Source organism: Vombatus ursinus, unplaced genomic scaffold (assembly GCF_900497805.2).
Source record: "Vombatus ursinus unplaced genomic scaffold, bare-nosed wombat genome assembly UNPS02014818.1, whole genome shotgun sequence".
In the NCBI taxonomy this organism is placed as follows: domain Eukaryota; kingdom Metazoa; phylum Chordata; class Mammalia; order Diprotodontia; family Vombatidae; genus Vombatus; species Vombatus ursinus.
In genome coordinates this window covers 38,728,538-38,742,747 of record NW_020954596.1, presented here as the reverse complement: position 1 = coordinate 38,742,747, position 14,210 = coordinate 38,728,538, and the positions used below count along the sequence as shown (strand labels likewise).

General features: G+C 35.9%; 1 pseudogene; it reads left to right on the top strand.

Moving 5' to 3' along the window:
- Positions 1-232: 232 nt before the first annotated feature.
- LOC114023792 overlaps positions 233-14,210 on the top strand; it is a 55,632-nt pseudogene continuing 41,654 nt past the window's right edge.

Below are 14,210 nucleotides of genomic sequence, written 5' to 3'. Positions count from 1 at the left end.
AGTTGGCTAGGATGCCTCCATGGTTTTCCTCCTGTTTGTGAGGGGAGAAATGGCTGCTGTGCTGCCACAACAGAGATAAGTGCTGGGATCTTTATTTGGCCCATCGGGAATTGGGATTTAGACTTTAAATTTCTGAGAACATTATCCAGGAAGATTTTTGCAGTGTTTCAAAGATATCACTTGATTACTTGCCACTTATCACAACCCTAGTAGGAATAATCCACTGGAAGAAATGGGTCATTCCTACTTGAGACCATATTCTTCAAGGTAGAAGTCAGTATTGCAATCTAGTTCCAGGTCAAGGCCCAGATCACATTCTACAAAGAAGAGATGTAGTTCTAGGTCCCATTCCAGGACATATTCACAATCTCATGTAGTGATCATGTTTTTTTTCTAGAAATTATCTTCAAGATTACAGAAATAATAGAGGAATGAGAAGGCCTTATGGGTAAAGAGGAAGGGGTACAGGGTATTATCAAAGATGTAGTGGTAGATATCATCGAGGTGACTATAGACCTGTCTAGAATAGAAGACATTCACAGAGCCAGGAGTCCAAAACAAATATCTGTGTCTTCCCAGAGATCTGATCTTACAGATCTGCCAAGTCTCCAAGGTTATCTTCATCTCACACATCATCCTCATAGAGCAAATCACCTGTCTCTTCAAAAAGACAAGGGTGTCTTAAAAAGCAGACCAAAAAAAATGGACTCCCTAAGAAGATAGGTTTTTGAAAAGCAAATTACAGGATGAACAGAAAGATACATTTGAACATGACCCCTCTGAACTCATAGATGATTTTAACAAATCCTCATCATAGGGCAGCTGGGTGGTGTAATGGATAGAGCACCAGGCCTGGAGTCAGGAGGACCTGTGTTCAAATCCAGACTTAGACCAGACCCTTGACGCTTACTAGCTGTGTGACCCTGGGCAAGTCACATAACCCCAGTTGCCACACACACAAAAAATCATCATCAGCATCTGATGATATTTGGCCTGGTATTTTAGCATGTGATAATAGCCCAAGATCACGCCATAGCACTTCTCCTATTGCTACACCACCTAGCCAAAGTTCTTCTTATTCAGATGTTCCCATGCTCAGCACAGTCCACTCTGCAAAAAATACTTCTCAGAATTCTTATTCCATTCAGCATAGTCCTGAGAAATCTCAATCTGGTTCCCTTGGAAATGGTTCTAGCTGCTATAGCCCCTCTCATATGCCTTCACAAAAAAGCCTTGAAAAGACAATCTCACTACATAATGTTCCAAGGGAAGAAACTAGAATATGTTCTTTATTTTATCATAATGGTGAAGATCAGGAAACTACAAAAATTGGAAGGTTTTTAAAAAGGTATACTGATGAAGAGTCTAGAGCAGGGGTGGGGAATCTGCAGCCTTGAGGCCACATGTGACCCTCTAAGTCCTCAAGTGTGGCCCTTTGACTGAATCCAAACTTCCTAGAACAAATCTCCTTAGTAAAAGGATTTGTTCTGTAAAATTTGGACTTAGGCAAAACACTGTACCCAAGAAAATAAAAAGCCGCATGTGGCCTTAAGGCCACATAAAGATAAAGAGGCTGAAAAATGAAAGTTTGATGATTTAGAAGGGGATGACACAGAAGAGACACAGGATTATAGACAGTTTAAGTAGTCAGTCCTGGCAGATAAGGGTAAAACTGTTGCTACTGTATCTCATTGGAATGCTGAAAAAGAAGGAACCAAATACAAATCTAAAGTTTCACTCAAGGGCAATAGAGAAAGTGATGGATTTAAAGAAGAGTAAAATTATAAACTTAAACAGACTAGTTGTAGTGGAAAGGCCTAGCCCTACAAAGAAAAGCACAAGGAGGAGGAGGAGGAAGAGGAGGAAAGAAAGGAGAAGAAAAAGAACAAAAACAACAAGAACCAGAAGAAGTACTCATATAACTCTTTAAAGTTTTCCATGTTTTACAAATATTATCTCTTTTGATTCTCATGACAACCCTGGGAGTTACATCCATGAACAATAACATCAAGAGGGTATTCAGCTACCGGGGACAAAGGAAGAAACCTAAGAAGTCAATCATGGAATCAAGCACCACTCTGAAGCCCAGACAGTCATGATGAGGAACTGAGATAAACTGGGTTAAGTGACTTGCCCAGGGTCACACAACTAGAAGTGTCTAAGCCTGGATTTGAAGATGAGTCTTCCTGATTCCAAGCCCAGTACTCTATCCAGTCTACAATCTGCCCAAAGAAGCATTCTTGTTTCTCCTGTAAGACGTGTCATCTACCATCTCTGGACCTCCTTTGTATTCACTGTTCCCTGTGCTTGAAATGCATTCCCTCTGCCTCAAAACTTCTAGTCACCTTCAAGACTTAGTTCAAGTGGGATGGTCTGCTTGAAGTTGTTCCTATATCCCACAGCCCTAGGTGCCTCCCTGCTATAATCACTTTAGATTTATTTCACATGTGTTTTGTAGCAGCAGGGCTTAGTTGGAGATAGAGAGTTGGCCAAGAAGACTCTGGTTTGAGATCTGTTTTTGTTACAATGTGACTGTGTAACCCTGGACAAGTCACTAACCACTGGTTTCCATGTGCAATTAAGAGTGTAAGTTGCAGAGAATGTGGCAAACAGCATTAACAGAGGGAATTCCCTCCTCTAAATTTTCCTATACCAGTTAAGTAACCTAATTCCTACCCATTAGGTTTTCCATTTCTCTTTATACGTATATTTTGTTTATTTTCATTATTTGTATCCCCCACACCTTACATGGTGCTTGTCATATAGTAGGTATTTAATGAGTGTGTGATGGTTGTTTTTTTATTATCATTTTTATTAATTTAATAATATATTTATATTTAATAATATATTTATTATCATGTATTATCATTATTCATCATTTTATTATCCTTATTTTAATTATTATTTTCTCAGGTAGTAGAAGGTGGAGGGAGAATCAGATGAAAAGATAAGCAGAAAATCTTCAAGAGAAAGGAGAGAATTCTTGAAATTTGCATCAATAACATTGAGAGTTAATATGTGGCTGCTGCAGTCCCCCAGACTCTCACAAAATAAAATCTGCCATGACTTGTTTCCACTATACTCTTCCTTGCCATGAGACCTTAGCAAATGTCCTCAACTGTGTTTCCATACCCAAAATTCTGCAAGAATAAGTAAGTGAATGTTTTGCTCTACTCTATCCTGGACAGACTACATCTAGAATACTGTATTCAATTCTGGGAACCACATTTTAGGAAGGACTTTGGTGGATAAGCTGGCGAGCTGTCAAGGATGGGCTAAAAAGGACCTTTAAAGTCTTCAATTCAAGTCATATGAGAATTGCTTGAATGACTGGGAGATGTTTAGCCTAGAGAAGACTTCAGGGGAACATAATAGCTGTCATCCAGGATTAGAAGAGCCTTCATGTAAGGATTAGATATGATCATCTTGGACCAAAGGGTAATAGAAAGAGCAAAACAGTAAATTAATGTTTGATATAAGGAGAGGAAAAGCTTCTTAAAAATTATAGCTGTTCCATAAGAATATGAATCATTCCCCAATTTGTAAATGTTCAAAAATATGAACAGATAGTTTTTAGATAAAGAAATCAAAAGATTTATAGCATATGAAAAAATGCTCTAAATCATTATTGGTTAAAGAAATGTAATTAAAACAACCATGAAATATTATTTATGCCTATTAGATTGGCTACAATGATTTAAGGAGAAAGAGACAAATATTGGAGGAAATGCAGAAAAATTAAGACACTAATACAGTTGTCTAATTTCACAATCATTTTGAATGTGATCAAACCAACCATTATTGTGATCTCATCCAAACATTTTGGAGAGCAATCTGGAATTATGCCCAAAGAATTATGAAACTCCTCTATATTTTCACTCAGGGATACCACTACTAAGTATATTTCTAAAAATGATTAGGGAAAAAGGAAAAGAATCTATATGTTCTAAAATATTTATAGGCATTGTCTCTGTGTTGGCAAAGAAATTGCGGGAAAGCCTGTCAATTAAGGAATAGCTGAATGAGTTGTGTTGAATACTACTATGGTATAAAAAATGATGAGCTAGATGAACTTAGAAAAACATGAATAGATTTGCACAAAATAATGAAGAGTGAAATGACCAAAGTGAAGAGTACATTGTATACAGTAATAACAATATTGTTTTAGGAACAACTTTGAGTGACTAGGTCATTTTAACTAATACCCAAATTAACTAAAAGGCACTTATGAAGGAAGACACTGTATAAATGAATCCAGAGAAAAAAACTGATAAATAAAAGTATGTATAGAATAATTTTACATACACACACACACACACACACACACACACACATATATAACGACTGCCTAGAGATGGCTATCATTAGACACACACACACATATATATATATATATCACAAATATATATATATATATATATGTTTGTGATAGCCATCTCTAGGCTGAGGGCAGGGGGAGGAAAGAAGAAGAGAAGGAAAAAAAAGAAATTTGCATGATAGCTTTATTATGTATTTAAAAGGAAGAGTAAGTTGTACATAATAGATTTGCAGTTTCATGTTCAATCATCTTTTTATTATACTGCATTATGGAAATACTTGTTTTATTCCATAAATTAAAGATAAAATAAGTATTTTAAAAAGAGAATAAAATGTTATATAAATATTAAAAAATAGAATGGGATTCCTGAGGAAGTGGTGGGTTCTTCTTCACTATTTATTATTTAAATAAAGACTGGATGACTAAAAACAAAAACAAACAAACAAACAAAAAACAAGGAAGATGAGAAGATGACAAAAGTTCTGAGAGAATAATGGTGAACTTAGTCACCTGAGCAGGTAAAGTCTGCAAACCTCAAAGAACTCTTTGATTACAGCCCCCCTCTCTACAAGAATCTGGAGGTGAAGTCTACCTTTAGAAAGGAGACCCCACTTAGGATCAAAATGATGGCCAGTGATTCTCATCACCCTGAAGTCAAACTTAAAATGGCACCTGTACCTCTTGATTACAATAGATCTACTTCCTTGACTAAAGACAGGCTGCTTGATAGTACATGTGTCCATCCTGTCAACAAGGAACAAGAATTCCAGTCCATCTTTGACCACATTATGTTACCATAGAACAGCAAAAGCACTTCAGCATCATTTATTCAATAGCACATTGAGTCCTTGGTTCATCATGTTAAAGAGCAATACTTCATATCAGCTGTGGTGACCCCAAATAAAAGGTTTGTCTCAGAAGGCCACTGAATAGCATTGTACCTGGCAAAAAAGCCCAGAGATACACGGTAGAATTGACATCTCACCAAGTGCCCTGAGGAAGTATACCCGCTTATCAGGAGAAGAGAGAGTTTTTAAAGAAGAAAATCAAAAAGGAGATAAAAAATTAAAGTGTGATTCTGCTAATCTTTGACATCACGTTGATCATTACAGAAAAAAAAGAAGAACAGGGGGATTCCAAGAGCTCAAGGGAATCCAGTGGATCCAGAAAGCAAGAAAAAACTCCTAAAGATTACAAAGAATACAAATCTTACAAAGATGATAGTAAACATAAAAGTGGAGAGCAAGACCATTCTCAGTCTTCATCTTCTTTGTCATCCTCTTCCTCAGCAAGCTCTCAAGAAGAAAAAGAAAGTAAGAAGGAAAAAGAAGAGTTTAAAACCCACCACGAACCAAAAGAATGTTCAGGATTTAGAGGAGTCAGCTGACCCAGGGGAACTTTTTTTTTTTAAATTAGAGACATTGGAAGAGCTAGAGGGGTTTTTGCTGGGACAAATACTGGTCCAAACAACTCAAATACTACTTTTCAAAAGAGATGAAGGAAGAAGAATGGGATCCAGAACATACCTCAAAGGGCAAGAAGTCCTTCTTACCCAGTGACAGGGATGATGTTGTAGACTATTGGGCCAAAAGATGAAGAGGTCATGGCACTTATGTTGTAGATGGTGATTTAACTTCAAAAAAATTAGGAAAAGTAAATCTGAACTAATATTGCAACTGACAGCAGAATTTACACCAACCACTTTTATGTGATTTTTTTTGTTGTTTTCAAAAATAAATGGAAGCATTTTACTTAAATTTTAAAGTTTGCAAGTAGTCTGTAGAATTTTTGTTATGTCTTTAAATATCTCAATAGGAGTAGAGTGTATGTTGAGGATTGTACTGAAGCAAAGTAGAAAGTTGCTACATACCATATTTGTAAATATCAATTTAAAAAAAAAGATTACTGTTTTTGTTGTATGCATTGTAATTCTGATTTATCTTTGAGATATGGTCAAGTATAACTCTATAAAATTTCTGAATTTCCCTTCCATTTGTCAGTGTTTTATTATGAAATAAATTTTAATGTTATGTCTCTATCTCTCTATCTAAAGTGGAGAATCAGTTTATCAATGCAATCAAAATTTTATTCTCTCCAACATGGCATTCTCTCTATGCTTTGTCTAATCCAGCTACTTTTTCCATATTTTATTACAGGTCTACTTCATTTACCATTTTAAGCACCTATCCAGAACTTTGATGGAAGTGTCTGAAAGCATTTTATTCCATTGTCTTTTACAATGCAAAGAATATATTACAAAAATATTTGCAGATTTTTTCAATCATTTATCTGTTTATTGTCCTTCCATTTTAATTCTCAAATGGCCTGTTGACTTTTCTTAGGCTTCTTGCCAAACTTTCTTTAAACTAGCTTTCCTTTCCACTGCTCCTTGATATGTTATGAGCCAATGGTTACTTGTAATCTTTCACTTCATCTATGTACAATTTTAAATTTATATTCTAAACTACTATTGTCCTTGACTGCCATTTCTTTACACAGCATTAAAAGAATGGTAATGATCAATTACAGAAGGGAAATGGTGATCACTGAGTCACAAAATCTTGGTTAGAAATATGTCATGAAAAACTAACCTCATTTCCTGAAACAGCGGCCCATTTTACTGCCAATTTATTTGTAATAATGTATATTTGTGAGTCATAAACATTACTAACTTCAATGAAGTGAAAGTTAACATCACCAGTGGGAGATGGAGAAGCATATGGTGGATGTTATCAGGCTATAAAATATTATAAACAAGTAATTTTGAAAGTCTAATATCATGAATAAAATGCACAAACATAAATATTTCCTATTGGTGTTGCAAGAGCAAGGAAATAGGATGGGGCAGCTGGTGTTCTCTATTGTTTTACTTGTGATATAAAGGAAAGAGAATAATACCAGCACAGTGGGAATATATTCTGTCATGAAATTATGGGAGCATATTTATCAGAGTTGCACAGGCTAGTCAGGTATGATGGGCCTTTGAGCTGCTTGGTAGAACGTGTACCCATATTGAAGAGATCTCAGATGCATTTAATTATTGAATACATGTGACAAGCTTATCAAATTTCTAAATGATACAATCCTAGAAGGATAAATAACATGTTAAATTTAAGTGTTATGATACAAAACTATCTCATTAGGCTAGAACAATGAGATTCATCTAATGAAATGAAATTTAATATCAGTAAATATGAAGTTCTATACTTGGGCTGCAAGAATCACCATAAGATTAAAAAAAAAACTGCAGAAACATATATAAATACCAGTTTGTATAAGAGCTTTGTCACTGTATTTCAAATTCAAGATAAGCCAACAGTATATCATGGCCATCAGAAAACAAAAGCTAATTCAGATTAAAACTATATTAAGAAAGGTATTGTGTTCCAGTCTAGGGAGGTGACGGTATCACTGTATTTTGCCTGAGTCTGACTATATCTGAGCTCTAGTGTTTAATTCTGGATGCCTCGTTTATAGAAGGAAATAGATAAGTTGCCATTCTGGTCAATAACAAAGGAATTTGAGGGATTGTCTTTTCATAAGGTGTGAGTCATCTGATTAAAGTCTATTATAAAACAAAGAGACCTTTTAATAGAGGATTCAGTTTCTAGCTGGCTATTTTTAAGATACCAGGCAAGTTTCTAACCTGTTTTGTGGTAATCCTTCTTAAGTGGTATCTAAAGACAGAAAGGGAGTTTAGCCCTTAAATTCCATATTTCTTTTGTATTTCCTTTCCTTTGGTAGATGGTCTTACGAACAAGAATAGCTGGAACAATTGTGCTTTTGGTTTCTGGGACAATAGCAGTGAACTAGCCCCAGAGAAATTGTCTACCAGGGAGAAGATGGCCATTTAGAAGAAGCACAGGCTTGTGTTAACTAAATCAAGCAATTCTGTTATACAGGCTAATATGAAATGCTTAATTGTCAACCTTGAAGCAAATAACAACAACAATAAGAAGAAGAAAAACACATTTGATGAGGCCTAACAGCCTTGCAACCAATGTATCTACAACTGTTATGTCACTAAATCCATTTAAATAATTTGGTAATTGTATGCTTTGATTCTTACAGGTTAGCACTCATTTTAGTGTAAGAATAAATGACCATTCTTTGGCTGGTGTATATTGTACATTGAATGTCTCCTTGTTTTAGCTTCCCTTCTTTCTGAAAAACCTCTTAATTTTCAAAATATGACCATTAGTAAAATTAGCAACTTCCTCTAGGACACTGAGTTGGGGGGTTATTGATGAGTCCATCAGTGTGAGAATATGGAATGTATTTTTCTTGCTTGGAGTAAGGCTCTGAGCACTGCACCTTTTGCAATCACATAACTGTGTTACAGAACAGGGAATGGTGTAGGTCATCAGCCCTCCAAATTCCAGCCATCTGGTCACCTATTTGATAGGCTAACATGTTGAGGGGATGACAAACTTTAGAGATTAATCAAAGAAATGGAGGATGGCTATACTGAAGAAGAGAAGATTTAGGAGGGTGATAAGAATAGATTCAGGAACTTGAAGAAGTGTTCTGTAGTAGCTTTCTTTTTTAAAAAATTAATTAATTAATTTTTATATTTTATTATTTTTATTTATGTTTTTGTTTTCAACATTTACTTCCACAAGATTTTGAGTTCCAAATTTTCACCCCATCTCGCCCCTCCCCCCACTCCAAGATGGCATGCATTCTGAATACCCCTTCTCCTACTCTGCCTTCCCTTCTATCCATCCCCCCTTTCTCTTATCCCCTTCCCCTTCAATTTTCCTATAGGACAGGATGAATTTCTGTACCCCATTTCCTGTATTTCTTATTTCCCAGTTGCATGTTTAAACATGTGTTTTTAAAACTAGGGTTCCAAATTTTCTCACTTCCTCCCTTCCCCCCATCCTCATTGATAAGGCAAGCAACCAAATATAGGTTATGCATGTGCAGTTATGCAAAACACTTCCATAGTAGGCATGCAGTGAAAAACTAACTTTATTTCCCTTAATCCTATCCCCCCCATTTATTCTATTCTTTCTTTTGACCCTGACCTTCCTCAGAAGTACCTCTTTCTGATTGCCCCCTTTCACAATCTGCCCTTCTCTCTATCATCCCCCTACTCTCTTTTTCCCTTCCCCCCATTTTCCTGTAGGGTAAAACATATTTCCATACCCAGTTGAGTGTGTATTTATTCCCTTCTTAAGTCAAATTCTATGAGAATAAGATTCACTCATTCCCTCTCACCTTCCCCCATTTCCCCTCCACTATAAGAGCCTTGTCTTTTCTGTTTTTTTTTGTGAGATAATTTACCCCATTCTACCTCTCCCTTTCTCTTTCTCCTAGTATAATCCTCTCTCACCCCTTAATTTTATTCTCCAGATATGACCCCTTCATTTTCAACTCACCCTGTGCCCTCTATCTATCTATCTATCTATCTATCTATCTATCTATCTATCTATCTATCTATCTATCTATCTATATCTATATCTATATATACGTACATATAATTTTTTCCCCTCCAACTACCCTAATACTGACAAAGGTCTCATGAGTTACAAATATCTTTCCATGCAGGAATGTAAACAGTTCAACCTTAATAAGTATCTTATGATTTTCTCTTTCCTGTTTACCTCTTCATGTTCCACTTGAGTCTTGTATTTGAAAATCAAATTTTCTATTCAGCTTTGGTCTTTTCGTCAAGAATGCTTACAAGTCCTCTATTTCACTGAATGACAATTTTTTCCCCTGTAGGGTTATACTCAGTTTTGCTGGGCAGGTGATTCTTAGTTGTAATCCTATCTCCTTTGCCCTCCAGAATATTATATTCCATGCCCTGCAGTCCCTTAATGTAGTAACAGCTAAATCTTGTGTTATCCTTATTGTGTTTCCATAATACTTGACTTGTTTCCTTCTGGCTGCTTGTAATATTTTTTCCTTAACCTGGGAACTCTGGAATTTGGTGACAATATTCCTAGGAGTTTTCCTTTGGGGATCTCTTTCAGGAGGAGATCAGTGGATTCTTTCAATTTCTATTTTGCCCTATGGTTCTAAAATATCAGGGTAGTTTTTCTTGATAATTTCTGGAAAGATGATGTCTAGGCTCTTTTTTTTAATCATGGCTTTCAGATAGTCCAATAATTTTTAAATTCTCTGTCCTGGATCTATTTTCCAGGTCAGTTGTTTTTCCAATGAGATATTTCACATTGTTTTCTAATTTTTCATTCTTTTGTATTTGTTTTACAGTGTCTTGATTTCTCATAAAGTCACTAGCTTCCAATTGCTCTATTCTAATTGTTAAGGAAGTATTTTCTTCAGTAAGCTTTTGGACTTCCTTTTCCATTTGGCCAATTTTGCTTTTGAGGGCATTCTTCTCCTCATTGGTATTTTGAACCTCTTTTGCCATTTGGGTTAGGCTATTTTTTTAAAGTGCTATTTTCTTCAGTATTTTTTTGCGTCTCCTTTAGCAAGCTGTTGACTTGTTTTTCATGATTTTCTTGCAAAACGCTCAGTTTTTCCTTTACTTCCCTTACTTGCTTCTCAAAATCCCTTTTGAGTTCTTCCAAGGCCTGGGACTGATTCATATTTGTCTTGGAGGCTTTGGATGTAGGAGTTTTGACTTTGTTTTCTTCTTCTAGTTGTATGTTTTGATCTTCTTTGTCACCAAAGTAAGATAATATAGTCTGATTCTTTTTGCACTGCTTACTAATGATCCCAGCCAATTACTTGAGTTTTAAACTCTTTGTTAAGGTAAAAGTCTGCTTCCAATATGGAGAATGTAGTGTCCCAAGCTTTGGGGTTTGTACAGCTGTTTTAAGAGATACTTCTAGGGACCTGAAAATTTTCAGTTCTTCCAAGGTGCTATGATAAGGGGCGAGGTGTTTCCCCTCCACCACCACAACAAGCTTCACCACACCAGCATTCCTCCTTGCCCAGAATTGCCCCTCAGAACTGTGACCCATATCCAAGCACTGGTAAAGCAAGAGATTCCTTCCTCAGCACTGGCAAAGAGATCCCTGCAATCCCCTCCCGATCAGTCACTTGATTCCCCCTCAGTCTGTGGGCCAAAAGCTCAGGAAACAGCTGCGGCCCGGGGGGTGGCTGAGACATAGCTCCTCCTCTCACCGCAATCACAGACTTTTCCCACTGACCTTCTAAGTTGTCTTTGGCATTCCTGGGTTGAGAAATCTGGAAACTACCACAGCTGCCCGTAATTCATTCCTCTGAGGTCTGCTCCAGGTTCGCTGTGGCCTGCGCACCCACACTGAACTGCGCTCCTCTTCCCACCGACGTGATATACCTTTCTGATCAACCATCCAGGCCGTCTTTGGCTGGAAATTTGTTTCACTCTGTCTTTTTGTGGGTTCTGCTGCTTTAGAATTTGTTTAGACCCATTTTTATAGATTTTTGAAGGGGTTTGGGGACAGAGCTCAAGTAAGTTAGTGCTTTCCCTGTGTCATCTTGGCTCTGTCCCTATATTAGCTCTTTTTGACCACAGAGGACAGAATTACAAATACTGGTTGAGTCATGGAGATCAATCAGTTGATAAAAATGTATTTATTAAGTATCCACTATATACCAGGCACTGTGCTGAGCTTTGAGGATATAAAGTTAAATAATGAAAATTTGATTTAGATTTAATGTATAAAAGGAAGAAAAAATGTATCCCAAGCATTAGAGATCTCCAAAACTACAATGGAATATTTTGGGAGATATTACAGATTCCTTCTTACTCAAGACTGTATGAACACTTATCAGGTATACTATGGAAGAAATTCCTGATTAGATATTTTTTAGACTAAGTGGCTTCAAACTATGCCACTTAAAAATTCATTTAATTGTGTACTAATTTAAAAATGGAATTTTAATAGATTAAGATCATAGGATACTTAAATGAATAATCTTAGATAGAATACAGTATTAATTAAATCAGACAATTCTAGTACAGAGGATAATATGAAATGCTTAATTGGCAACCTTGAAGCAAACAACAACAACAATAACAAGAAAAACTTATATTTGATGAGGCCTATCAGCCTTGCAACCAACTGTATCTACAGCTGTTCTGTCACTAAATTCATTTAAATAATTTGGTAATTATAGCCTGCTTCAGTGATAGGAAGACCTGCTGAATATGTTTTGTAGGAAAATTGTATAAATGAAATGTAAGCTGCAAAATGACATATAGAAATCGTATAATACTTACAAAACTCACATACAATTCTAACAAAATCAAGAGATTCTAAGACAAAAAAATGAATATTGAATGGATTTTCCTAAATAGTTTGTATAATACCTTGGTACTGTTTGATAAATAGAGTTGATTCTAACGTGAAAGATCCGTATTATTGCCATGAACACATTTTTAAAATGCCAACAATGACAATAATGAAATTTAACTGTAATAGCTTATCTAATTGCCTAAGACTGGCCCAGGCATTGTAAACATCACTTACTTAGGAGAAAAGAGAAAGAAATAATATTCTAACATAAAAAACATAATGGTAAAAAAAGAAAAAAAAACCTTTATAGCACCTGAGCCAACTGATCTTCCAACTTGTTTCAAAAATCAGTGTGTTGTATAGGAAAGGATGATGGATCAAGACTGAAGAGAAATGAGTTCAGCTAACATTTCTGATCCTCTCTTGTCTTATTTCAACACACAAAGCACTTAACCTTTCTGTGCTTAGTTCTTTAACTATGAAATGGGGGTAATAAATTAGGTGCTACCTCAACAATATATAAAGCATTTTTAAAAACCTTAAATGGCTGTATAAGCAATATTTCTTTTTCATTTTTCTTGACCCTTGCACATCATATAATTATCCCTGATCTTGGTGATATTCTGGACTATGGTGTCCTCAGAGCTAGGAAATAATTGTATGGCATATTATTATATTTAATTTCTTTAAAATTCTAGTTTAATTTATCTTACCTGATGGTTGTTTTCTTTCTTGGGTATGAGGAAAAATACTGCTTAATAATTATTTGGTGCAGTGGCCTTGATAGCTGGCTTCAGTGATAGTAAGACCTGGATTCAAGGCCGGATTCTGATACATAAAAGCTTTTTGACTCTGGACCAGCAAGTCAACCTCTCAGTACAGTAGGCAAATTTCAAAGAGTATAAATTGCGAAGAAGATGCCACACTGCATTGGTAGAGGGGCTATTATCACCTTTTTGTTTCTAGACACTAAACTTATACTAGTGGATTATATAAGATCCATTTTTTTGTTTGTTTTGCCATTTCACTTTGTTCAATTATATCAAGTTTTCATGCCAACCAAAAACCTTGCATCCTTTCATGCTGAAATATGATTTGTTTAGAGCAGGTTTGGTGGCTTAGAGAGTATTTCCTAATCTCAGAGTTCCTTATGTCAATGAAATTACAGGTCCAACTTCTATCCCTATTCTCACACCAATAGGTTTAACAAGATACCCTAGAATTCAAGGGTCTGGACAACACAGCCTAAACTTATTGCTGCTTGGCAGGCCCTATAATTGACTGAAACTAGGCCATTTGTCATTCTTTATCCATGACTGTCACTTTCCTACTTTTATTCCTTCGCATAGACTTTGGAATGCCTGATGTTTTATCCTTCCCAGCCCTCTAAAATGCCCAAACCCTCTGCCTATTGGTGTACTAATCATACTTTAGACTAAAATGCCACTTTCTCCATAAATGTTTCCCTCATCACCCCAGTTCAGAAATGTTCTCTCCTTTCTCTGAACTCCTTCAACTGCTTCTTTTTTCTATCACTGCAGTAGCAATGATTATACACTGAATTTATGCACTGTTCTTTTACAGAATTGCAAAATTGAAAGGGCTATCTAGTTAAAATTATATTTGAACAAGATGTCTCACTACATTCCTAAAAAGTTATTCATCTTCCACTTGAAGTGATGGGGAATGGGGGC